General features: G+C 38.9%; 1 protein-coding gene and 1 long non-coding RNA gene across 2 annotated transcripts in view; both read left to right on the forward strand.

Annotated features, from left to right (window-relative positions):
* DKK2 (dickkopf WNT signaling pathway inhibitor 2) overlaps positions 1-26,137 on the forward strand; it is a 94,288-nt gene that overhangs the window by 60,549 nt on the left and 7,602 nt on the right. The window lies entirely within an intron of this gene.
* On the forward strand, positions 5,854-10,583 carry LOC139081854 (uncharacterized). The gene is made up of 2 exons (XR_011537299.1): positions 5,854-6,114; positions 10,291-10,583. It is a non-coding gene; the product is annotated as an uncharacterized lncRNA (long non-coding RNA).

Here is a 26,137-nt window from a genome sequence, read left to right on the forward strand (position 1 = left end):
AGAACCAGTCCTCTGTGTGATGAGAAAAAGAATGACGGTTCGACCAGCTGCGACTTGGAGATTCTGCGTGATTTAATTTCTCCTGCTTCGCCCCGATGACAAGAACATTAACAGCAGTAGCTAACACTTACAGCACTTATTCAGTGCCAGCCATTGGTCTTAGTGCTTTATATGTTTCATCACATCACTCTTAGAAAAACTTTACGAGGGAAGATTGTGCAGATGCACAGAGAGGCGAACTAATTGCCCAAAGTTACACAGTTTTGTAAGTGATGGAGCCAGGCCCATTACGGTCTTTTAACTATTGTGGTATACAATTGATAGTTGGTTTCTTTGTATTTGCCTGAGTTTGGTAGTGAATGATGGAGGGGCAGGATTATGTGAGAAATTTTTTTCAGTAGAAGAAGTTGCAAAACATATTTTGAATATCATAAATTTGCATAAGAAGTTTATTATTGTCTATCTAATTTATACATTGTTGTAACTCAATTGTTCATGTCAGAAACACAAGAAAGAGAAAACTCACATTTGCAAAGAAAGCCTGTGATTGTTAACTATTACCAGACTTTTTCTTCTTCTTCTTTTTTTAGTACAAGCTGTTGGCAGTTGCAAACATAAGAGTTTGAAATTTCTTTATAAGGTTAAGACATTTTAAAATTTACTGTTACATGGTTGTTTGACTCTGTAGGAATTCTGAAACAATTTTGTTGTGAAAATGTCAAGATCTCAGAAGTTTTAATAAGGTTAAAAACTTAGGAAAATTAACATAATGTTAAAACATGGCTACTATCATTAAATGTTAAATATTTTTCGACTCTAAAAATTTTGCAAAAGAGATAACCGACAACATGTACCAACTTTTCAGCAGAGTCAAAACACTTTTTTTCTGAAACATTTAATGGGCTGAGGATTACAGTTTAGAACACGCAGAAATTTAGCCAACTTTTGATTTTCCAGAGAAAGGGAAGGTGAGATGGCATAAGGATTCCTATGTAGCGTCAAGCCAAAATTAGTATTAACATTAATATCAAAATTTTCCTTTATCAAAATATTAGTTAAGCTTCTAACAAATAGATGAATTATTTAAATCGAATTAACCTCTTCATATATTAACTTGTCAAAAGAGAAAAATTTGGATAAAAAGAAGGAAAAAAATCAAATGCTCTGATTCCCCAAATATGCATAAATCTAATGAATAATAAATATACAGTGACCATGTTATTAAACCATTTTCTTCAAGTAAAGCAGGCCTATGACAATAGAATGAACAAATCAGCAAGAAAGAAGAAAATAGGAAAACTATAAACCTGCCCACTTTATTGTTCTTTTACAATTTAATTAATCATTATTAAGATTCAGTAGGAAAAGAGAATTTAATTATTTACATGCATTTTTCTAATTATAAATTATAATTAATGTTAAGAAAAGTTTACACTTTTTGTAACACTATGAATATCAACATGAAACATCCTGAAACTTCAAGCAGTGTCTTTTAAGGCTAGTTGATCTTTTATTTGATGAGCCATAAATCACTGTTTAGAAATTTGTAATGGATATCTAGATATGCAAGTTCTTCTTTCTGCACATAACTAGTTTTATCCTTTTTGCCTAAGTTTGCACCCATTCAGTTCAGTTTTCACACCAGTGAGCAAACTGTTTCACAAATTCATGACATGTTAAGCAAACTCAGAAATTACATGTTAAAAATTACTTAAGCATCATTGTATACGAGCTTAAATGAATATCTATACACTCTATGGTAGGAAGGGCCAATCAGTTTCACAAGGGGTAAAAAAATATTTGTTAAATGAATAAATAAGGGACAGAGGAGTGAATTTCTGCCAACCATAACTCTCCCAACATCCTTTATTTTCGCAAACTACTATTGTCATGGATTTGCTCATATTTTGGATTTTTAACTTATTCTTTGTTAAGCATGTTCCATATTAAAATTTTTTTTTGGGAAATTCCCATTAAAATCTGACTATTCTGTTCTAGGAATAAAGTTACTTATGCAAATTTTACAATTTTACAAATTGTGGGTCTAGGTCCTACTTAATCTCTGTATCCTCTTAAGAAACATTGGAAAAAATAGGCATAGACAATCAAGTAGATTTCGCAGATAAACAGAGAGATTTACATGAAAGAGAAAGGGGTAATTTCCTTGTGTTGAGTACTGCAAGCCAACCTTAATGGCACGAAAGACCAATATTCTAAAGTCCCTGAGAAAGAAGAATGAGATCAATCAAGAATGCAGACTTGTATGAAGCAATCAGGCACTCATAAAAACAGCTTAATATACTCAATTTTTGTGATGTGGAGACTTGGGCTATTTCGTTCCTAATCCACCAGGAAAACCCTTTTATATGTTTGGAATATTTTCCCACACAGGCAAATAAAATCTTTTTTTAGACGTCTTGTGAATTTAGAAAGTCAAATACAGTAATTGGGCATATATTTTTGGCTTTCCAAAATATTGTCTGCTTGATATGGTCAACTATTAAGAAAAGAAATGCAAACATATGTCCGTCTTTAATGTCATTTGTTTCATCTCTTAAATTCTTAACAATAACCTTTATAGTCATTTTGTTTTATTTAAGGAATGGAGAGAGCAAGAAGAAAACTGGATCAATTAGGCAGGAGAGCAACTGGTTGAACTGGATACCAAAAACTAGAAGCAGCTTGGCTTAAGCTCATAATTTTTGTCCTCCTTGGTTACTTAAAATTTTACCAAACCAGATCCTTTAAAAATGATGCTAGGCATGCACCTACGAATTTAGACTTCCTTCACCGGTCCCACCATCTATTCCATACAGTAGGACTTTCTTTTTTTTAATGGGAAATTGAAAGTGACAATATCACCCTTGTTTCTTGAATATAGGTGCAAATCTTGGAAATTGTAGGTAATGTGTAATCCAGGCATATTCTCCTGGATTTCAGATTTGCATCTATTTTTGATTGATCCTTTTAAAAAGGATTGTGATTAGTATTTATTCTTGAGCTGAGGATAATTAATATTCTGTTAATAAAACTCTCAACAAAGATAAAAGATAGTAAAACAGTTCATTCCAAGGACCCTTAATATAATTTACATACAGTTTATATGTCTAACATACCTTTTAACATACATTATCACGTTATCAGTCATTTATATCCTAGGTCATAGAAATTGCGAAAAGAAGTTTTGCAATGCAGACAATTCTGAATGAATTCTCAGTTCTTTTACTTCAATAGAAGTGGTCAGCTAAATTTTTTCAAGAGTTCTACTTCTTTTTAAAAATGCTAGTAGAGTATCATCTTAACAAATATGGACTACATTCTTTTACTCCTTAGATTAAATGCTCTTTAGACTTCAGAATTCCCATATTTGATAATTATTCCCAGATCCTTTCCTGTGGATCATAAACCATATCATGAACTCGCATATAGAGATGAGCTATACACTTTACTTGTCCTTAGAGAAACTTCTAAACAACTATAGCAGATTGTGATAAACACTGCAATAAATGGAAATGAGTTCAATTGGGAGCCTGGGTGGGAGTTCCGTTTCTGGGGCTGGGGTGCAGGAGGAGAGAGCTCCACAGGAGGGTAATATCCACTTAACTCTTCACAGGGCTTTGTCATGACTTAAACATAGGATTTCTCATTTTGTCAGTATTCTGTAGTTAATAGCAACAGCTTAGTACCAAGAAGTGTTTTTCATTTGCTCTCTTTGCATTTCTGATTATGGCACGTAACACCGTTTGGTCTATCTAGGTGTAGCTGCAATTTCACCAAAGGTTTCCATGGCACGTCAGATAATTGTTGACCTTTATTGGAAAAAAGTAATAATTGGCTTCCCCTTTGAATTGTTAAGTGTGAAGGATGAGTTGTGGTGAATTCATGGGTGATATGTTGTGTGTTGAGTGTGATTCTACGGGAGGAAAAACAATTCTCTAACAGATACACTATGGTGTGGTGGCTCCTTTGCCTGTCCCATAAAACCTCCCCAGACGTCACACTCTACCTCAGCAAGCGGAGCCAGCCACAAATCTATGTTAAAACTATGTTCACCTTGGGGCTGGCCCTGTGGCCGAGTGGTTAAGTTCGCGCGCTCTGCTACAGGCGGCCCAGTGTTTCGTCGGTTCGAATCCTGGGCGCGGACATGGCGCTGCTGGTCAGACCACGCTGAGGCAGCGTCCCACATGCCACAACTAGAGGAACCCACAACGAAGAATACACAACTATGTACTGGGGGGCTTTGGGGGGAAAAAGGAAAAAAAATAAAATCTTTAAAAAAAAAAAAAAAAACTATGTTCACCTCACTCTTCCTTGCAGAGAGGCTCAGCTCTAGAGACGCTTTCCTCTTCTGAGTTTAGAAGGATAGGAGGAAAATATAGCTGAGGGAGAGGGGCAAAAAGCCACTCAGCCTCCAGTTTTGGAGACGTCATGAGTATAACATTAGAAGAGAAAATAAAACCCATTACATTTCCAGTAAGTTGGTATTTTAGAAGATAATTAACATTGAAATCTAGCACACTCTGTCTTGTTCATTATTACTTAATTTATGAATAAAAAAATAATTTCCATTGAGAAGACATGTGAGGTTGCCTCACTGCACAGTTTCCCAAGGCTCTCCTTTGGAAGCAAAGCAGTGTTATTAACTATGAACTTGTGAGGTCGTATTCCACAATGGGGAACCCCCTCCGCATTGTCCAGAAATGTTTCCATTCCAGTCTCTACAGACACAGCCTCTGTTGAACACTAGTGGTGGTTTCTGCATACCATGAACTAAAGCTAAAGACCTGCTTTTCTCTGTCACATAAAAACGGGCATCTCTCAAATCTGCTTTAGGTTGTCATTTGAAATAACGGAGTGGCGTGTTGAAGAACGTATTGTGTCTTCATTAAAATTCAATTACAACAGTCATCTCTTCTTTCTCTCTTATTTTCCTGTGATAAAAACAAACTTTTAGGTAATCCAAAAGAAAACTATAAGCAAACGATGGTAACAGTATGTCAGGCGAAATGAATCAACAAACAAAACAACTCCAAACTTCAAAACTCCAATGCACAGTCCTAGGAGGTTTAGATAATGGCTTACCTTCTAAATTTTTTGTCTGTGAAATTTTAGCAGGCACAGAGGGAACTTTGGCTACATATGGGAGAGTAAACAGCTTTCCATCACACCAGCTAATTTCTATTTCAGGGCTTTCATGTAAATCAATGAGAGTAATAACGCTTTTATTTTTGGTGAGGAAGACTGGCCCTGAGCTAACATCTGTTGCCAATCTTCCTCTTTTTGCTTGAGGAAGATTGTCGCTGCGCTAACATCTTCTTCCTCTATTTTGTATGTGGAATGCCGCTACAGTTTGGCTTGATGAGTGGTATGTATGTCCACACCTGGGTTTCGAACCCGTGAATGCCAGGCTGCCCAGGCGGAGCATGGGAACTTAATCGCCATGCCACTGGGCCGGCCCCTAGAATAATAACACTTTTACAACATTTAGAATGTACTTTAGATAATATATTATCTCATTCTCCCACTCCATGATGCATAGGTAGAATAGTTCTTATTACCGTAGTCATGCATTTGTGGGAACAGAGACTTGGCTGATAATTTGCAAGAGATGGCACTCACAGTCTACCCACAACGCGGATTTTCCCCACTATACTGCACACCAGGGCCGTGTCGCCATAAGAAAACCAGACAGCAAGAGCTTAATAAATTTACTAGATTCATAAAGTAAGTGAGTACAGATTTGAAGTCTAAAATATTTGATTTCATTACCTGAGAGAGATAGCGTTGTACTACATTATCATAAGTTCTGTGTCCTGTGATTCTGTGATTCTGGAATGTCCGAAGGAGGCTGACATAGTGCCCTTTCTGCAGAGAACACTCTGAATCTCTTGATTAACTCTTCACTGGGCCATGTTGTAACTTAAATGTGGGATTTCTCATTTTACGTGAGAGGCTGCCTCACATGGACACAGAAGAAACTCTCAGTAGCCTCTGAGCTTCTGAGGGAAGGGAAGGAAGGATGAGATGTCTCAAAGCTTTCCCTTTTCATCTACTGAGTAAGGCAACTCATCTACAACCTTGAAAATCATCAAAATATGATCAATCCTCCAAGCGGTAATGGTTAAAGCCTTCTTTGTCTCCCATTTTTCTGTATTAAATGCTTGTTACTTTGTTCTTTTCATGTACAGCAGAACTACTGGGAAGGTATAAACAGAGTTTACACCAGAAGGGTGGCCTAGCCAGCTCTTTAACTTTGTGCTACATATGTGTTTTTGTCTGTTTTATTTCCATAGAAAAAGGTGAAGTTCAATCCCCTCCTTGACTCCAAACAGTGATGGGAATGGCCCAGCACTCAGGGCTGGTTGTCCTGGTAACAGCATCTCAAATCTTATGCTAACATCTGGTGTTCTTAAGCTTAACAGCTGGTTGTCTATGGAAAAATTTGAACAAGGAGTTGAAACACAAATGGGAATACCACAAAATAAAAGTGGTTACCTAGGAGGAATACCAAGAAATAACTAAGCTAAAGCAGGAAATTAGATGCAACTTGCAAAAGACAGAAAGAAATATGTCAGAGATTTTTAAAAAATGGATAAAAGATAATGTTGTCTCCCCAGAATAAAATAAGATGAAGATTGTGAGTTTAAGTTTTGCTTTACTTTTATAAGCATATTGACTAACATGTTGGGAAGATGAAAGATCAAGATTAAATTCTGTAGAATTTGGACTAACAGAAATAGATTGCTTTTTGGAGTGTCTATAAATCCTAAGAGAAGTGGCAACCATGTCTATAAGTTCAGTTAAACCTCTTGAGAATTCATGGTAAGGTGTTTGAAGATTAGAAAAAGCTCAGGCCTTCCACTAGAAGTGGTTGACCAGTAACTTTTAACTTCTTATTTCTGTTCATGGAATTAAACATGTTATCATTATGTTTGAAGGATTTGAGGCAATTTTTATTTTTTAGAAGATGATTTTTACTGAAGGACTCACCAAATACATACTGGCATTGAGGTAGCGCTCATTTTAAATCATAGCCTTAAAACAAATAAAGAATTTTGGCATCAACATCACTCTTCATTTTGAAGGGCACAATATCTGATTATTTATAAAAAGTAGTTAACAGACAGTCATAGTGATACATCTTCATTGCATCTCATAAGTTGGAAAGTTCATTAAGTTCCCAATTCCGATAGATAAAAAAAATCCTGCTGTATCTACTGTCAGACTAGGTGATACCAGATTATCTGAATAGAAATGGGTCCTTTCCTAAAGGAAATTGACCAAAGTCAAGCAGAGGCTTTCTTGTGGTTTAAGAGATAATCACAGAAAGTTAAATAAAACCTTCGGACTGATGAGATATAAGAGTTACTCTGAGTAGACTTAATAGGCAGAACCAGAAAAGCTGGATAGGAATGAAAAGGGAATTGGACTTTTACTTGACATGGGGAAGAACAGTTTTGGAATTCATTTCCAAAATGGAGCGGACAACCCCTTGAGGTCATAATTTCCTCATTGGAGCCAAGGCTGGATGCCCACGTATCAAAGATGCTGAACACAAGCTTCAAATAACAGCTAAATAACAACAAATAACATGAGTCAAATAACAGCTAAGCTCACATCCAAATGTAAGATTTAGTTTTCTCTTTGTTTAGTCAACACGACACTAAACATGCAGTTATTTCCAAACTTAAATTTTGTGTAATGGAATTTAGAAAAGATAAGCAAATAATTGACTTCATTATTTTCCATATTTGCAAATGTTTTCCCAAACAGTAAACATATCAATTTTTTTTCTTAAGAGCCATATTTTTAGAGAAAATTTTAAAACATTAAAAATTTAAAAGAATAATTAAGCCCCTGACTTCCACCACCCAGAATGAAGAACTTTTAGTGCTTTTCTATATTTGATTAAACAATAAAATGTTAGAGTTTAACATATTTAACTTTATTGCTAAGGATGCTCTGAACACTGCTTTCCTTCACTCCCTCCGCAATCTCATCTTCTGCTCCACTAGTCACAAGGTTTTGTTGGTCTCCTTTTAAACCTTTTGAACCGCTACAAGTTTTCCCCTTTTGGGAGGAAGTTTAAAGAGAAATAGGAGTGTCATGAGGAAGAGATGGCTTCACTGAATCATGGTGAGTGCCACGTGCAACACTGAGGATGCTGGAAGAGAGCCAGAGATGGTAGGAACGGGAAATGTCTGGTGTTGCAAGGGACAAGTTTGAGTCGTTATTGTCTAGACGCCATCTGCACAAGGCAGTCAAAGCCACAGAAGTGGATGGAACTCTGGAATAAAAGATTCTACAAAAAAATTAAAAATCTGTTTAGATTTACTATGTTAGAAAGGAAGCGAATGAAAAGGACCTGGTTAAGACAAGATGAAGAACCAGGATAGTGTGTGCTGGAAACTAAGGAGAAAATGATGTCCATAAAGGACAGCCATATCCTGGGAGAAGAGTAGCGAATGGTCCAGTCAAGGACAACACTTTGAGTTGGGCTCTTGGAAGGCTCAGCACGACCAGGATTGAGAGATAAGCTTCGGCACATTGGCAGCATCAGATTTGAGGTTAAATGGTGAGTTAAGGAATAAATTAGCAGCCAGAAAGAGGAGACGACGTGTGTAAACTACTCTTTCAAGAAATTTGCCAATGAAAGAGAGGAAATTTCCATGGTAAGATTTTGGAGACTTTGTTAGAAACTCTGTTTAGAGACTTTGCTTTTAGTAAGAGATTTTTGCAAGAGAAAGAAAATTTGCTAGTAGATGGGGAGAAATAAACAACACACTATCATTTTTAAACTAACCTCTCCCTAGTCAAATTCAGGAAAACAACTTATTCAGGTAGCCGGGCAAACTTTTACAAGAGAAAGGAAAAGCAGTTGCAGGAGGAAGAGTCTATGGAACCTCAAAGAGAGAAGTAGGGAGGAAAAGGACCTCCTTAATGCTAGAGCAGCAAAACTATGTTTATAAAATGTATCTCTTCATTCATTTATTGAGCATCTATTACAGGCCAGACCCAGTTTTGGATGTTGGAGATAGTTATAAATGAAACAAAACAAAAAGTGCTTGGCCTCATGGTGCTTACACTTCAGAGTATAAACAATTAAATGATTAGAATATAGGGCATGTCAGATGGTGAGGAATGCTAGAAAGAGAAAAATAAAGAGGTAAGGAGGTGAGGGAGCGGTTGAATGGGATGTCGGGGAGGCCTCAATAGAAGGTGACATATGAGCAGAGACTTGAAGGAGAGAAGGGGGTGGACCACCTGGCTCTCTGAGGAAGAGCTTTCCAGGCAAAGAGAAGAACTGGTGCTGGGCCCTAAATTCGAGGACTCACAGTGTGGAGGAATCACAGCAAGGAGACCAGGGGACTGGAGCTGGAGCGAGTGGTAAGAAAGAAATACAGGGTCAGCTCACGTCAAACAGAAGGGGCTCAGGCTCTCGTGCTGCGTGAGACACAAAGCCAGTGGACAGTCTTTAGCGAGTAACCGACAAGGTCGAACTTCATTTCAAGAGGCCCCCGAGGGCTGCTGTGTTGAGAATAAACGGTGAGAGAGAAATTCTGGGATGCAGGGCAAGGATGCAAGCCTTGGAACAGGGTGGACAGTGAGAAGAAGCTGGATTCTCAAAACACTTGGCAGAGAGAGCAGCCTGGATTTGCTGATGGATTTGGATTTGGAGTGAAAGCAGGAAGCCGGCTCGGCTGCAGGGTTTCCGGCCTGACAACTGCCATCACACACTCGCTGTTCACAGAGATGGGAGGGTCTGCCATGAACAAGAAATAGAATAGCGTTTGTAACATTTTTTCAAGCTCTCCAAAGGATCGTTCCCACCCATATGGATTTTCACAGAACGTGTTATCTGCTGGGACCTTTTTGAATTGGAGTAAATTGTTAAAGTTTGGCAATTCAAGACTTGTTTTCCACTGAGTGGGAGCCGTATACACAAGCGATTGCCTGTGAAGCACTAACACAGAGCATGGTGCATAGTAAACACTCAATAAATGTTGCTTATTAGCAAAATTTTTTGTAATGCCAGACTGTGCTAACAGTGTTGATGCTATTTCATATTCACCAACTGTTCTGTCTAGTTATCTAGATTTTCCTTCCTTTTGGAAACAAACAATAAAAGAAGGTAATATCATACTATTTCTGTAATGCAAAAGAAAAGCAGATTAATGACAAATAGCTCCCGGGAAATTGGCAATATTCTTATTAGTTGCAACAGATAGCTTGTTAAAAACAAAAATCAAAAGAAAACTTCATTTTTAGATGATTTCCTTTATTCTACAGATGAAAAACCAGAAGCCTACAGATGCTAAGTGAAAAGTACGAAGTCTGCATACTAACTGCTGGCCAAGTCAGGACCTGAACCCAGAGTCAGTCTCCCAATCCTCAGCGTCTTGGACCACTATATGTTATCTCTTTTGTTTGAATCCAAAAACCATTTGTACAAAGATTCTATGCCTTTTCAAGCAACTGCTTTTAGAGTCACCAGAGCTATACACGGTTTGTTTCTTCCCCTGATTATTTGTGCCTTTATTTGATGTAGGGGCAGAAAATAAATAGAAGTCATAGCAGTGTGACCGGAGCTGTCATCTTTTTACTCAAAGTAAAAAAGAGTCAAAATGGCTACCCACCCACAGAGCAGAGACCTAGAAATGTGTGAGTAATTCAAGTCACCTGGTACCAGCGGCTCCGCAGGTGATTGTAGCACACCCCCTTTGCTGGTAAATGGTTTCCTGGTGTTTCATTTGGTCCCAATGTCACTGCATAAAGAGGAAATCTCAGACATCAAAGGAAGAAAGAAGATTAAAGGATCCCAGCACTTTAGAAACAAGACATTGTCAGCTCTACCGTTTACTCTCCTGCAAGGCTCCTCCTTACTCAACCTCCAGCTGAGTGGCCAGGAGAGCACGCACAGATCTGGCAGGCAGATGTTGGAACATATGTTGGCTATATTGCAAGTTGTCGTCTATACACTTGTATACACATAGGGGAGCAAAGAAAGTGGTTTGAGGTTGGTGCTGAAACACTGGCATCAGGTCATGCAGAGATCCAGGGGAGGAGGAACGCCCCAATTGGTGTTTTAAGACCTTTTAGTGCAGGCAGAGTAGGAGCCTGGCATGAAACCTGACTGGGGTAGGATTAACCTATGCATAGAGCTATGTCCACAACGTCAATCAGATAGGGTAGTCCACAGCCGTCTATTTGGAAGTGCCTCAAGTGATGGTAAAGAAGCCCTATTCCCTTGGATTGTTAAGTAAACTAATTCATTCATCATCTCATGACCATGCTAGGAAGGCACGGTGTGTCAAGCTCATGATGGGAGACTCGTCTAGTTCTGGCGTTTGGGAAGTACAAACTTGCACAGTTTAGGAGTTTCCTCAGACATGCTGGAAGAGAGAATAAGTTCAGCTAGTTAAGTAAAAGGGCTGAGCTTCAGCAAGAAATAAGATTCTAATTTACATGGTAATGTTTAAGCTGACAAAGTGCTTTCACCCACATTTTCATTTTGATGTTGACCCAGTCAATAAACACGTGAAGCAGAGAAAGCGGACACCTCCTATAAGCCTACTTTGTTTAAATATATAATATCCCTGATCGAATTAGCAAAACCTATAATTAGAAAATAGGGATCAGGCAACTCAAGACAGCACGGTGGTTCTCAAAGTATGTTCAGCAGACCAGCAACATCAGCACCACTTGGGAAATTTTTAGAAATGCGACTCTCAGACCCCACTCCAGACTTAACAGAAACAGAAACGTTGAGGCCGGAGCCCTGCCATCTGTGTTTTAACATTTCTTCCAGGTGATTCTGATGCAGGCTAACGTTTGAGATGCACTGGTCTGGTAAGGAATTCCTGGGCTCTGTTTCCAGTGCTAGCAGGTCACTTACCAGTCGCTGAATAAGCTTCCTTACCCATAAAGCTGAGGTTAATGCAGCCTACACAAACCACTCAGTGGGCGTGGGGGCTGGTATTTTGGGGTGATGGAAATGTTTTGGAACTAGATAGAGATAGTGGTTGCACAGCACTGTGAACGTACTAAATGCCACTGAAATGTTCACTTTAAAATGGTTAATTTTGTCATGTGAATTTCACATCAATAAATTTTTTTAAAATGCCAACCTAACTCGCCTCCCTAATCAGAGGAGAGAACGTGCGTGAAGGCTCTCTGCCAATCAGAATGTGAAATACAGCGGTGAGTTTATGGGAAGGCTGCTCAGAGAGTAGCTATCCTTTGCTACTTTTATTTTTCCTGAAAAACAGAAAGATCCCTGTCATGTCAATTAGACAGGCGTTTAGCAAGTATTGCCAAACAATGCAACATTTTAAAGAAAAGACTTTATCTTTATAGTACCTTTCAAGTAGCTGTCTTGGGGTGAATTTGGGGCGGGCAGAGGGGAACCCAGCTGCAGCTGATGTGGTTAGTACTAAGAGATTCAATCCTACACTTGCAGGTCGTACATACACCCCGGTTATTCCAAAACCAAAGGAATAAAGAAAGAAAGAAAGAAATTGAGACTCTACGTACTTAGAAAATTTTCACTCAGTCTGGTATCCAGTCTCTTTCCCTCATTTACCCATTCCAGGATGATGAAGTTCCTGTGTGTTCCCCGAAAAGATGGGCTGAGAGTGAGCGTGCTGTCATCACCTGGGCCGTGACTGCCCACAAAAGCAATGGCTTGTTTCTGCCTTATTAATAGGTGTCTCCTGAGGGCAGTGACCATGTCTCATGCATCTTTACTACCCCTAGGACACCGACATTAGCAGCACCTCAGGAAATAATCAGTGATGGCAATGGCTCAGAATGGATGTTTTCCCGTCGGCCTCTGGCATAATTTTCACTCTAGAAATTTGAGGATCAGAGGCTGGAGCATTAATTTATAAAGCTAATGAATTCATGGATACCTCCATGTAGTAGATGGTGAATAATCCCATTTGTCAAAGCTCAGAAGATTACTCACACAATCAGAGGTCTTGTCAGCCTGAGGCAACCTTACCAGAGGTGGGCTTTCCAGTCTCTCCAAAGTGAGGATGGAATTAAGAGAAGGAGAAAATTCTGATTCCATGTTGTCAGGATGCTTCCTGTGCTCTGTGTGTGGAACCAAGTGATTTCAGATTATGTTTAGAGCTGGCTGCTCCTTGAAGGTTAGTTTTAGAGTTATGCCTATCTTGCAGGAATTCTTTAGTTGTTATTTTAATGGAAATTTCAAATATACACAAAAGAAGAGAGAATAATATGAGTGAACCCCCATGTGTCCATCTTGTATCTTTAACAATTTTTAACTCATGACTGATCTTGCTTCATCCACATTCCCCAACTCATCCGCATTTTCTGCAGATCATTTTAAAATAAATCCTGCACATCATGTTATTTCATCCACAAATACTCCAGTTGTTTCTTTAAGAGGCAAGAAGTTTTTTAAAAAACTGCTATACTATTATCAAAACTAAGTGTTAACAGTAATTCCTTAATATCATTAAATATCCAGTAAGTAGAATTCTTGAATGCTTACAATTTTGGAAATTATCGAGGAAAAGTGATTACAATTAAAATTTGTGATTTGTAATAAAGACCAGTGGTTGGTCTTTATTCATCTGTAAAGTGGCACACTGATAGAATGCCTAGGCAAATTGTGAAATCTTTTTGTAAAAAGCACATCTGCAAAATATCTGTAGTTTCCAGGAGCCTGTTATTTTCAGGGTCTCATGAAAATATGTGCAGTCTGTGGAGAAGCTCTAGCAACCATGGCATCTGTTAGCAGGAGGAGTCTTTTTGGCTGGTGAGATGGTGAATTTAAGGATCCGTGGCTGGGCTGGGGTTATGTGGAGAGTCACTGAACTCTAGTGAGAAATGTAAAAGCTCATCCTCACCACACCCAGGTTATGCACCCAAATTCCCAGACAATTTTTGTATCATTTTCGGCAAAGTCTGTCCTCAATGAAAACCATACCGCTCTATCACTGGAAACACATTTTGCCTGGGATTGGGTATGAGTTGAGGACTCAGCAGTAACCAGCCAGACGCAGGACACGGGTGCGTGTTATCACCCCACCTCTGTGCATCCAAATGTGTTTATCTAACGATGGAAAGATCCTCCTGCAGACATTACCAGGATAGAACACACCGACGTTAAGTGACGTTCTCCCCAGAGCTCCCCAAACATTTGTTGGCAGTTGTGACAGAGTTAACTTGTTAATGATACTTAAGAAGTTCACGGTTTTGAAGACAAAGGGTCCTATGTACAGTTGCTATTAAATATTAATATTAATTGTTATTATATAATAAGTAACTGGCTGATTGCTCTTTTAACTGATTCATTCTGTGAAACTGTGTTTTAAAGATCTATCATTTCTCTTTGGAAGCTTCCCAGAAAGCAGGACTGGATGTTTTTAGCAAATTTACTGCTATTTATTAATGTCTCTCTATAAGAAAGGCATCCTAATGTTTCTTGGAATCATCATTTGCAAGTTGTAAACAGTTTTTAACATACCATTTATAAAAGTGCAGCTCCGATTTTTGTTGTTTTGAGATGAGCAGTTTTATTTCAAGAGCTCACTCTTGGCTTTTCCAAACGGTCCTGTTTAAAATCCCAGGCAGAATTTGATCAGTGTGTACTAGACGGTGCTGTGCTCAAGGAGGGGAGATGAAAAGCAGCAGGTCCTTATGCTTTTGATCTGCCCTCAGAAAAGAGCCTGCTGGTGCTGGGTTTTGTAATAAAAATCACTTATTCCAACATTAATGTGGAAACGACTTGTTTTGTGAATAAAGTTCTGGTGATCTCATTTAAACCCAGGAAATGTTAGATCCAGACCGTAATCCATCCTCTCTGAGACCTGCTGTGCCAGGTGTGGCGTCTCTGCTCTTCCTGCAGAACAAGGGGATCCAGCCACTCTGCTCTCCAGCCCATGCAGCTACACTGTGCAGGAGTCCGAGGGAGACCTAACCTGTTCAAACACACAGTGACATCCCTGCCTGGACTCAAAACATGTAGCTTAGGAAATTTGATCTAGAAGGTAGTGTTCTTATTTCTTGCCTCTTTGCCCAGGCAACAGGCTCATATTATCTTTCTACAAATACCAAATATCAATCCAGCTTAGGCTGAATAGTCATTTAAGTTCTCAAATTTGAGAGTGGGGCCTGAAAAACATATGGGTGTCTCTGAAATTCTGATGTGTGGGCATGTTGAGGGGTGTTGGATAGGTGAGTACAAGAATCACAGACGTGACGTAAAATGAATTTGGTTCAAAACCTAGAAGCACTGTCCACATTTTTTGGTAAAAATTGACACGCCAGTGAAATTTAAGTAATTTAACATGGCTGGTGAAAACCTTGTTTAACTCAGTTTGTTTAGGATCATAAGCAAGTCAGACATCAAATAAATGATTTGGTGTGGTGTTCCAGGAGGCAAGACTTGGAAAAACTACGTGTGTTATGTACTGGTTGCTATATTGCTGAGACTAAGGTGTATCAAGAAGTTGAATCCCCTTGGTATTCCATTGACGTCCTCTCAAGATGTTTAAAGGAAGCCATCATGAGTTACTTCTTGCTTCTTTGCAATAACACCTCATACTGGTGGAGGTTAACTAGGAACACTATCAGATGTGATCCACCAATGAGAATAATATTGAGATACAAAGCCAAAAAAACATTAGACAGAAGTATTCAGGATGGAGTGTCACCAGCTTCATCTGATCCTCACAAGTACCCAGTGTCATAGCTCTTCCCCACCAGTAGGCTGAACCAAGTCCCTGAGGACAATTAGGAAAGAGGAGAAACACAGAGACATTGCTGCGAATGGCTGTGGCAGAGCCCACTTTTCACCTTAGATCATTTATATGTGAAAAACGTCAGCTGTAGGAACGTAATGTAAAGGACTGATGATAGCGCTTGAAAGTGTGGATCGGAGGCTCAACATGCAACACTCGCAGTCGAGTTGCTGGCTGGAAAATTCCTCATCAACCAGCCTCCTTTCTTCTTGAGCACATATGATGTCACTAGCTATGTAGTTGTAGGTTACAGACAGTGTATGTAGCACTTGGCTGATTTTTTAGAATCAATTGCAAAATATATCCAAAATCACCTCTTAATTTTCAAGTTCTTTCTTTTTACCATATTCTGTTGGGTACTTATGCAGCATTTTTGTCAGTTCAATGGTACAAATTTCCAACTACTGTTGCAACAAAATCTCATTCATTAATTCATTACTAGACAAAATGTGGAATGCTAAATTACTGCAGGCATTATGTGACTACTGAGGATACAGAGATGGAAGGTGATTTCTATGATCAAAGACCATAGAGAAGGCAGATGAAGAATTCAACGGGGCATGGTCTATATCATGGTAGAGATAAGCATGAGATGTCAGCAGAGTGTGGGTTAAAGAGGAAGAGTGAGAGCTGGGAGTGGGGAGCCAGCCCGAAGTTTTCCCAAACGTGAAGTTACTGGGTGTAATCTCTGCATGATGACTTGGAATTATTCTGATGATGAAGAGAATGGCGGAAAGGTGTTCCCAGCAGAGGAAACTCTTTGCACCTGCATAGTCATGAGGGAGAGTGGCGGACTGAGGGATGTGCAGGTAGCCCCATGTAGCTGGGTGTATAATGCAAGTGCAGGGGCAGTACACGGGGATCACAGCCCATGCTAAGAACAGACATGCTTTCTGGTCATCTCTACTGTAACATGGATGCCTTCTTTGGTTAAAACGAACAAAAACAAACAGGATAGATTTCAGATAGCATGCCAAATGTAGTTCTAGAAACACTTTACTGTTGGACATGAGGGGAAAAAATTTGAAAAAAACATAGGATTAGAGATTGTGTAAAGTCTCTATTAACCACTTGGCTAATGAATTTTGTTCAATTTGTTGTCTAAATTTCCTATTAATCAAGATAGCACTTGAGTTGTGTTGAGGTGGGACATATCTACCCAAATCACCGGGGTCCTTGCTTTCTTGGCTCCACCCCATTTCTCTTTCCCTCCAGCACTCTCCCATATCACATTTTAAAGCCCCACATTTGCTGCAAATTCTGCTGGAATGTGAGGCCAGACACAGAGGTGTTAAAAAAGAGCCCAATGCCAGTACATCGGGGGATCCTTAGTAACGAACAAGGGCTGAGAAAAGAAACAGCAGAAATACAGAGGAGCATATTCTTTGCACAGTCTGGGAGGACCAATGGGATGGAGGGGAGGTGTCTTAAGCCTGCAGACATGATTTCATTTTTTTCATCTAGTAACAAATCATCTGACCTCTCTTGCACTATTGAGAATGTGCTGGTCAATACATCAAAGCAGATGTACTGGGATGTGGATGGCGTGGGGGAACCAACGTCTTTAATGTATTTTCTTTGGGATTACTAACACATTAGGCCATCACAAGATGTACGCATTTCTGAGGCTGAGATTTGAAAATGAGGGTCACACACACAAAGGATCCGTCATCTGACTCATAATTTCCTCTTTTTCCAATCCTCTAGCAAAGCATTTAAGTTGAATTTTTTTGATAGAAGTAGATTATAAGCCAATGAGAGACGTCTTTCTCTATGCCACATTGTTCGCTAGATGGACATTTCCTTTGTCCTTACGTGCTCACTTTACCTTCCTTCTTCCATACAATAAGAATTTAAATTGGTTCATGGGAGGAGGAGGCTGAGAAGTAAGATCACATGTGTATTGGGATACTGATTATTTTTTTGAAAAATCTTTTATTTTAATAAACAACATACAGTCATATTATTGCTATTATCAGACATTAAAAATAAAAATACTCTCCACTATGGGGCTTTTCAACCCTCGTCTTGTAAATGCAGGTGAAATAAATGAGTCCTTGGCTTTTGCAGTTTCATCTTTCAGGAAGTTAGGCACCTCTTCCACCAGGAGCTTTAACCCTATCATTATGTTAGAGACTCTCTCAAACATAGTTTGTCCTGGTCTTTGGAACCCAGAAATGACAATATAAATGTACTAAGAGTGCTCTTTGCGTGCATTTCTAGGTGAGATCTGCCTTATCAACTGAACAGTCCAAAAAAATAAAAATGAAACACAGGCATGGAGCACAGATCCTTACCTATTTTACAGGTTATATAAATATCAGCTTGAGATACCTAGAGAAGGATTCAAGCTGGGAAATGGGAAAGAATAAGGTTGGTAAAACAGCTGATTATGTGAGATAACTTCCATTCCTTTCTCTTAGTAACAGACAAGCTGGCTGATCCATAGCTCAGGAGTTGAAGTCCTTCATCCTGCTGCACATACAACTTGCATCCCAGTCGCTCCATATCTCAGTAGCATAGAATATCATAATGATTCTAATCCAAGACTCTTCACAGACTTACTGTTTTTTTCCCTCCAACTGGCAGAGGCAGAAATAGATGAGTTATTTAGGCAGAGTTCTGTGTTAGAACTCTTCATCCTACTATTTAGTCAAAAGGTTTCTTTGTCGATTCAATCTTTGTGGCTATCGCTATTGAGTAGACCGCTAGCTCCAACCCTCTGGGTAATCGTTTTGGGCCATGCTTCTCAAATCATTGCTTCTCCTCCCAGCACATCTGGAGGGAGAAAACGCTGTCTGCCTTCCTGTTTGTGACTCTAAATTTGAATGATAACATTTTATATTTTCCAGCAATATTTATACAAGGCTTAAAGTAGTTCTTAAACAGAAATTGTCTTCTCACTGCAAATGAATTTTGAGGATTATAGTTTTCTGTGCTTTTTTCCATCTTCCCGGCCATAAAAGAGCAATCTTTTCAATTTATAGGCTTCCATCAACTGTTTCCTCAAAATCAGAATAGAATGTGGCGAGTGGCTATTTGACTATTAGACTCGCCTCATTCCCAGAGGAAATGAAAGAGAATTAAATGAGATAAGAGAAGCATAAGGTTTTCATGTTCTATACCAGATGAAATCAGCCAACAATAAACATTAGCTCAATGAAATAACTGTTGGAAAAATGGATTGTTTATATATATAAAATTTGAATATTGCATTGATAGTCTGATTCTGCTAATAGGTGACATTTTATGAAACAAAAAGAAAATTTTTAACCAAGAAACTTCAGCCTGGATTCTTGAAACTCTTCTAAGGAGCCCTGGCTCTAGGAAAGCCAAGCTCTTCCAAGCCTTCCCAATGTGAAAGCCACGAGGCACAATTAGAAAGAATCCGAAATTTCACTCTGAATCTCGTAGTATTAGTTCTTTTCAAAATTTTATTAATTTTAATAGATAATACACACACCCAATTCAAATTATAAAATGTTTAAAAGAGTTTACATGGAAACTAAACTTTCTTCTTTTCTCTGTTCTCAATAACCCTGTCTACCTTCCCATGGGTGAATTCTGTTACACATTTCTTGAGCATACTTCCCAAGATAGCACAAGATAACTTATGTACATGCGTGTCTACATGCACAAACACAAACATATATATACACACACACATACATCTTCACAGGACTCTCGTATCCTCATTTCTAAACCCATGATAAGTGAAAAATGACTCAAATTCATACAACATTTAAAATTCACAAGTGTTTACATTTGGGCACAGAAAAATATATCAACATTGTCCTATTCTATGATCATAAAGAAGGTCTTTTCTAAACAGCAGTTTGAAAGTGTGTTATGTTTTCATATCTACCTGGTCATCAATACTTGAATTTTAAATGTGCTTTTCATTGAAAAGGGAAATTTGATGTCATACAAAAAATAGAAAATAATAAAAACACACTTCATCTATTTATCATACTTGATATGGGGAGGAAGAGTACTTGTTATGAAAAGACCCACAGGATACAAGATGCAAAGAACACAGCAAAGCTGTGTGTTGCCAACAAGACACAGGTGTACACCACATGAGGCTGTGAGCAATCCAGCCATCATGGGTGTGTTGACAGCTCTGAGTCCACCCTGTGTTTCTCCCAAAGTGCACTGATGTGTTTGCTATGTGTTACTTTACTTTTTCATATAGTGTTAGAAACTCTCAGCCCACCCCTAAGCACAGTGGCTAAGTGCTGGGAGTCCAGGTGAACCCTTCTGGAAAGAGTTGTTGTTGTCAGTGAGTCTCTCACCTAGACTCATGTTGATGTCAGGGAACTACATCCCACTTAGACCCATGTCTACCTGAGAGATAATATTGAGTCCGTATCTCATGAGGCCCAGACCTTTTCTGTATGATGTATGTATAGGAGGCATGTCTAATCTTTGCAACAATTCTGTAGAGCAGTGTTTCCCTGTCTTACCTTATCATATGGTCACCAGAATGGTATTATTGAAAATATGAATTCTTGGACAACTTCCAGTCCTATAGAATTAGAGTTTCTATGAGAAGGAGCCTGCAAAGAAGTATTTTTTTAAAAAACCCTGTGAGACTTTTAAGATTAGATAAGTAGACAAACGCTGCTGACAGTAGAAATTATGTGCATCTTATCAAGGAGGAAACAAACTCAGTTAAGTAACTTGTACCAAGAAATTAATTGTGAAGGTATATTCCAATTGCAGTCTAACTCCAAAATTCTTCCTTCCACATCACCCTTCTGAGGTCATAAAGTTCAGGCAAATTTGTAGGGCTAGAGTGAAAATTTGATATTACAGACATTCAATCCTGGATTTGGAAGAAAACTTGAAATTGTATAGTTTCTTCCTCCATTTTGGTTAGGACAGTTCAACTCAAGCAATCGCAGGATTATAAAGGGCTTTATAACCATATACAGAGTATAAAGGGCTCCAACCACTGCTGCCCAAGCAGTCCTACGATGCTGCTTTTTGAGAGGGATAGCAGGGTTTTGTCCTGTATATTCCAAACTGGGGGGAAATGGGTCAAAAAAAAGCAAAAATAGGAAGCCAGGTAAACTACATGGTTTAGATTTCTCTGGGTGCTGAGACCACTTAGGAAGTGTTAGCTCTCCTCATTCACTCCGTGATCATTAGCAGTAATACTCAGGTTACAGTTGAGAATTTGGTCCATGTTCAAAGTTGAGAATTCCCTGGAATCTCCTTTCTGCTTAACGACATGCAGAGAACAGGGTGGAACAGCCCAAGTTAGAGAGGACCTTGTCTTCATTGCACAGAATTATTGTTTCTTGGGACGTGAGTGAGGCTTTCTGAGAACACTGGGAAGGTTAATGGACCACTGGCAGAAATCCATCATTCCTAATTTATAATCCAGGCAGTATTAGCAGAAATTCTCTCAACTCTGCACTTTTATATCAAAAACCAAATGTCTAACAAATTTAGCCTTAAAATGGATATGTGTAAAAGGTACAGGTTTCACGGTGTGTACAGCATGAATTGTTTTAAGGCAATCAATCTCCAGATCTTGGACTTCCATGATTCTTTTTCTTAAGATTATCTGGGAATATGCCTGTGTTTACAATAAGTCTTTTGCCATTTTACGTGGAAAAAACGGCAAAACTGTCATGCATTCCAAATCTTGATATACTGCATTAACCAGAGGTAGAAAAACCTTTTTTGGATGACAAACTAAAGTAGAACTTGGCCTATTGGTTTTAACAAAGATATTTTTTTCTTTAATTTTTTTTTGTGTGTGTGAGTAAGATAGGCCCTGAGCCAACATCTGTTGCCAATCTTCCTTTTTTAGCTTGAGGAAGATTTTTGCTGAGCTAACATCTCTGTCCATCTTGCTCTATTTTCTGTGGGATGCCACCACAGCATGGCTTGATGAGTGGTGCTAAGTCCGTGTCTAGGATCTGACCCATGAACCCAAGGCTGCTGAAGTGGAGTGCGTGAACTTAACCACTACGCCACCAGGCCAGGCCCCTGACAAAGATATTTTTAATGGTTGATCAGAGCATGATAAACACAGTAATTCTCTTAGCACTAATTCTTTAAAAGTGAAGCTTGGCCCCAGTTAATAAAGTTCTGGATACAAAACATCCAAAATAGTTGCGATGGTTTGTATATTTTAAAATTTAACTCAATGTCTTCTAAGACTATCTAATTTTTTCAAGTAAAAATACCTATCAATAGATATGTTGTGATTTTTTTTAGGGTCACCATGCATTGATCAATATGGTCGGTAAATCTATTTTATTGAATCATGGCAAATTACTATGAACTTCATCTTATAAAATTTCTAATATGTATCATATTAACAAAACCAATTTAAACATGCTGAAAGATTTTACCTGTCAAATGTATGAGAGGCTATATGTTTTTCAAAATTACTTTAGGGGTAACAGACAAATATTTGCAGATCACTGAGCTAGTTGCAAGTGTCTGGATCATAGCTGATGTTCAATAAATAAATGCTGAATAAATAATTATTGAATATTGAAGGAGTAACAAAGCAGCTGCCTTAATGAACCAGTGGCACACATGCAGAACATCACAAAATATCTGAACTTTTCCCCTCAAATTTAATATAGCTCAATCCTCCTGGCTTTATGTTCAGGATCCTCAGAGATGCCTCTAGTACAACCTTACCCCCCGGAGGAAACTGTGGACAGAGGAAAGGCTCGGATTGCACAGCCCTCGGCGTGCAGTGTAGAACTCCGCGTTGATCAGACTGAGTTCTGTGTCCCCACACCTCCCACACTTGCAGTTTTAGTGTATGATTTTGAAACAACCACCTGAAAGGGTAGCATGCCTCGCATGTTCATCAGAATATAGATCTGTCGTGTGGAATGTCATGACGAGGGAAATTAATCTTTTCTCTGGGGACACAGGAGAAGCCAGTCTGATCTGGTTTCCCACATGTAATTGCCAACCTTCTGCTGTGCTCTCTCTGAGACCCCGGACATGTTCCAGTCCCCAGCCCTTAGCTGCCACCTCCCTCTGTCCACTCCCTCCAAATGTTTTCCATTCCCACAGCTGGGTCCTCCCCCTGCAGGCTTTCTCCTGCCCACCCAGTTGATGACGTTTTTTTGGCTCCAGAAACCTTCTGAGATCGTTACAAACAGTGCTGGCGGGGACAAAGGATTGTCCCTATTAAAACAACAACAACAAAACCAGCCTGGTCTTGCAAGAATCCGGATGGGTGGCCATCCCACATGAACACTTTGGGGCATTTCCCTCTTCTGCCCCCCACTTCCGCTCGCCCCATCATTAAACAGGAACGATGTCATTATTTTGAAAACTTGGGAGTTAAACTAAGGATTTAGTGTGGCCAAAGGTCTATTCAGCAGTCAGTACAAGAAACACTTTTTCTCCTTTCTTTACTCTTAGGAATCTAATTACTTCATGGTTGCATTTGCGTGTTCAAAGGCATGGGCAGCAACTGAAAAAAAAAGAATAAGTCTACCCTAAATCTAAGTCTCGAATTAATGGGTCTTTTCTCCCTGCAGTTTTGAGAATAATTGAAAAAATAAAAAGACTCAGTTCCTATAAGATGCAATAATATTTCCTTTTATTTTGTTCACGAGAATATTATTTAATTATCATGATTTTCATGATGGACTTTTGCTTATAACTCTGGCTACACTGAGTTGAAGTGGACATAGAAGTGTGGTCCAGAAACTGAATGAGAAAATGCTGTTTTCAGTCTTGTCAGTGTTTTCTGCTGGCGTCTGTCCTTCCAGTGGCTGCAGCAGGACGTGCTGCTGGTAGTTGGAGGCTTCCAGAAAGAGAAGAGGCCAAGTTTATTTTTCTAATCTCTATAATCAGTACGGAGGTCACGACGCAGTCACCTTCCCTGTGAGTGCGTTACCGTCACTCTTACATGCTCCTCAACACCTCGTAGAGAGGCCTGGGAGCCAGCCGGGGCTCCGGATCCCCGAGTCCTCTGCCGCTGGGCACATGTGACTTATTTGCAGAAGTTACTTAACCTCTCTTCACTTCGCTGCTAAAATTTTAAATAATGATTCCAAATTAGGACAGAGTAAATGGACTTAAAAAAAAAATCCTTTATACTAAAAAGAAATGCTAACTTCTGATAGACTTTATTTTCAAGCTGTGTCCAATGTGTTCACTCTTTTTTTAGTTCGCGTCATGGTTGTAATGATAACTGGCGCTGCTATTCATGGAAATCACTCTATTTTTAGCCTAGAAGGGATTGGGCACAACTTCTTTGTTTTTCGGCCTGATCATGGATGGCTCTCACATATTCTTAACTTATGGCCCATCGTCTGCTGTTATTTCATGTCTCAGATGAATTCATCTCCTAGCTGTGACTGCACGAAGGCGAGGAGCCCAGGATGCTCATGCAGCTGGGTTTCTGGTTCCGTTTGGGGGCATTTCAGGGCGGGCTGGGTACTAGGGTCTCTCCCTGGTGGTTTCCCTTCACTCCCAGGCTTCCACACAGACTATCGCTGTTCCTCAGACTATTCGCCTGGAGCCAAGTCAGTGAAGAGCCATCAAAATGCACAATTAATCATTTCCATAGCAAGTAAAAAAAAATCAGTCTTCTTATTGGTTTATAAAATAAGTACCAGGGAAACGTATCATTGTGTGTGTTAGACGGAAACTTAGACTATGGTACTCAAATTCACTTTTTGTTTCTCACAAAACCATCATCAGATGGGATCAGGAATAGCCTTTGGAGGCCAGAGTAAATGGAAAATAAAGGTCTTCCATGGGACAGTTTCTGGATGGCACTTTTATTAATGTGTATAATTCCCTTCAATGGTCTGTTAATTGCCACATCATCACTTCTTCAGGATCCTCCATAACTATTTAACCAAGTACTTCTCTCTCTCTTTCTCTCTCTCTCTCCCTCTCTCTCGCTCCCATCACTGGCTCTCTCCCTTTCTCATCTACTATGAGACCATTTCCAGAAACGTTAAAGGAGTTAATGTAGGAAAAAACCCAATACCAAGCCCCAGAGCCCTCACACTTGAGTTGAAAATGCCTCGTTTAAAACTCTTTACTGAAAAATATTGCATTAGGCTGAAAACACTAGAATTGCTATTTGTGGGTCAGACCCATATTTTCTTATGTTCTCTGTTTCCTTGCTAATGGTTGTGCCAAGGGAAGTTTTCTGGCTGAGTAGTTCCTTGCTGGGGGACATCGATTTCAGAAGGCGAGGCATGCCCCCGAATATCTCTTGCTTTCCCTAAAACCTGCTTCCATCAATTTGTCTCATCCTTTGTTGATTTTATTCATATATAAAGGCTGTTTATTGGAGCCAAGTGTTTCATAAGCATACTAGAAGCAGTGTAGTATAACTTTGCATTTCAATTATTAAAATTTATTTTTTTAATTGTCCAAGAATTCCTCTTAATATTATGTTGTGGGATTCCATTCGAAGTACAAGTTCACATTAACAATAACCTTCCGTTAAAAAATATTTCCTGCATACTTTTTCTGCTTGTATCATTTCTATTCTAAGCCAATTGAAAGATATGTTGGAGCATAATAAAACTCCACAATACACATCCTCTCTTATATTTTCTCTCTTAGACAAATGAGCTTCCCTCTGAAAAAATTGAGAATTTTATCATATTCCATTCAAATAAAGGACTACTGCACATATTACTTGTTGTGATAACATCTGCATCAAATATTTCCCATTTCAAGTATTTTCCATTTCAATATTTTCCATTTCCCACCAACTGAGAATGGGAAGATGATGATGTGCCTTCCACAATTTTCCGCATAAATGAACTGCTGCTTTTAGCAAAGAACTTACTTTCTAGCCTATAAACCACTTTTTTTAGGAATGGAATAAAGTATCATTCTATATTCAGAATCCTTGAAGATTTGTTGTCTGAGTTGTAAATTGCACATGATGTTTTAGGTGGCACGTGTTTATTTCCATTGAAAGAACTTGTTCTATTTTTGAGGAAGCAAAAAAACTTGTAAGACATCAAATGTTTCTTGCAAAACAATTCGATGAAATAAATGTTAATGAATCAGAAACATGTGAATTGTATTTCATTCAAAATTAATGGGTTTAAATATGAAAAGAGTGAAGTGCTTGGGGGAAGGAGTATGGCAAGGCGGGACATGTTTTCATCAGTCTTGGATTCTTGAAAAACAGCCTAATACTCTGAATTCAACCTCATTTTCTCTTAAACCTAATGATGGAGGTCCAGAATGAGACGATAATATGAAAATTCACTTTATAGCTTTATCTGGCTCCAATTATAATGCAGGCATTAAACATCGCCACTGTGCAATCCTTCAAAAGCACTTTCAATGTGAAGTCTGTGGTTTTTCTATTTTCTTTCTGTAACGATGCT

Source organism: Equus przewalskii, chromosome 2 (genome assembly GCF_037783145.1).
Source record: "Equus przewalskii isolate Varuska chromosome 2, EquPr2, whole genome shotgun sequence".
In the NCBI taxonomy this organism is placed as follows: Eukaryota; Metazoa; Chordata; class Mammalia; order Perissodactyla; family Equidae; genus Equus; species Equus przewalskii.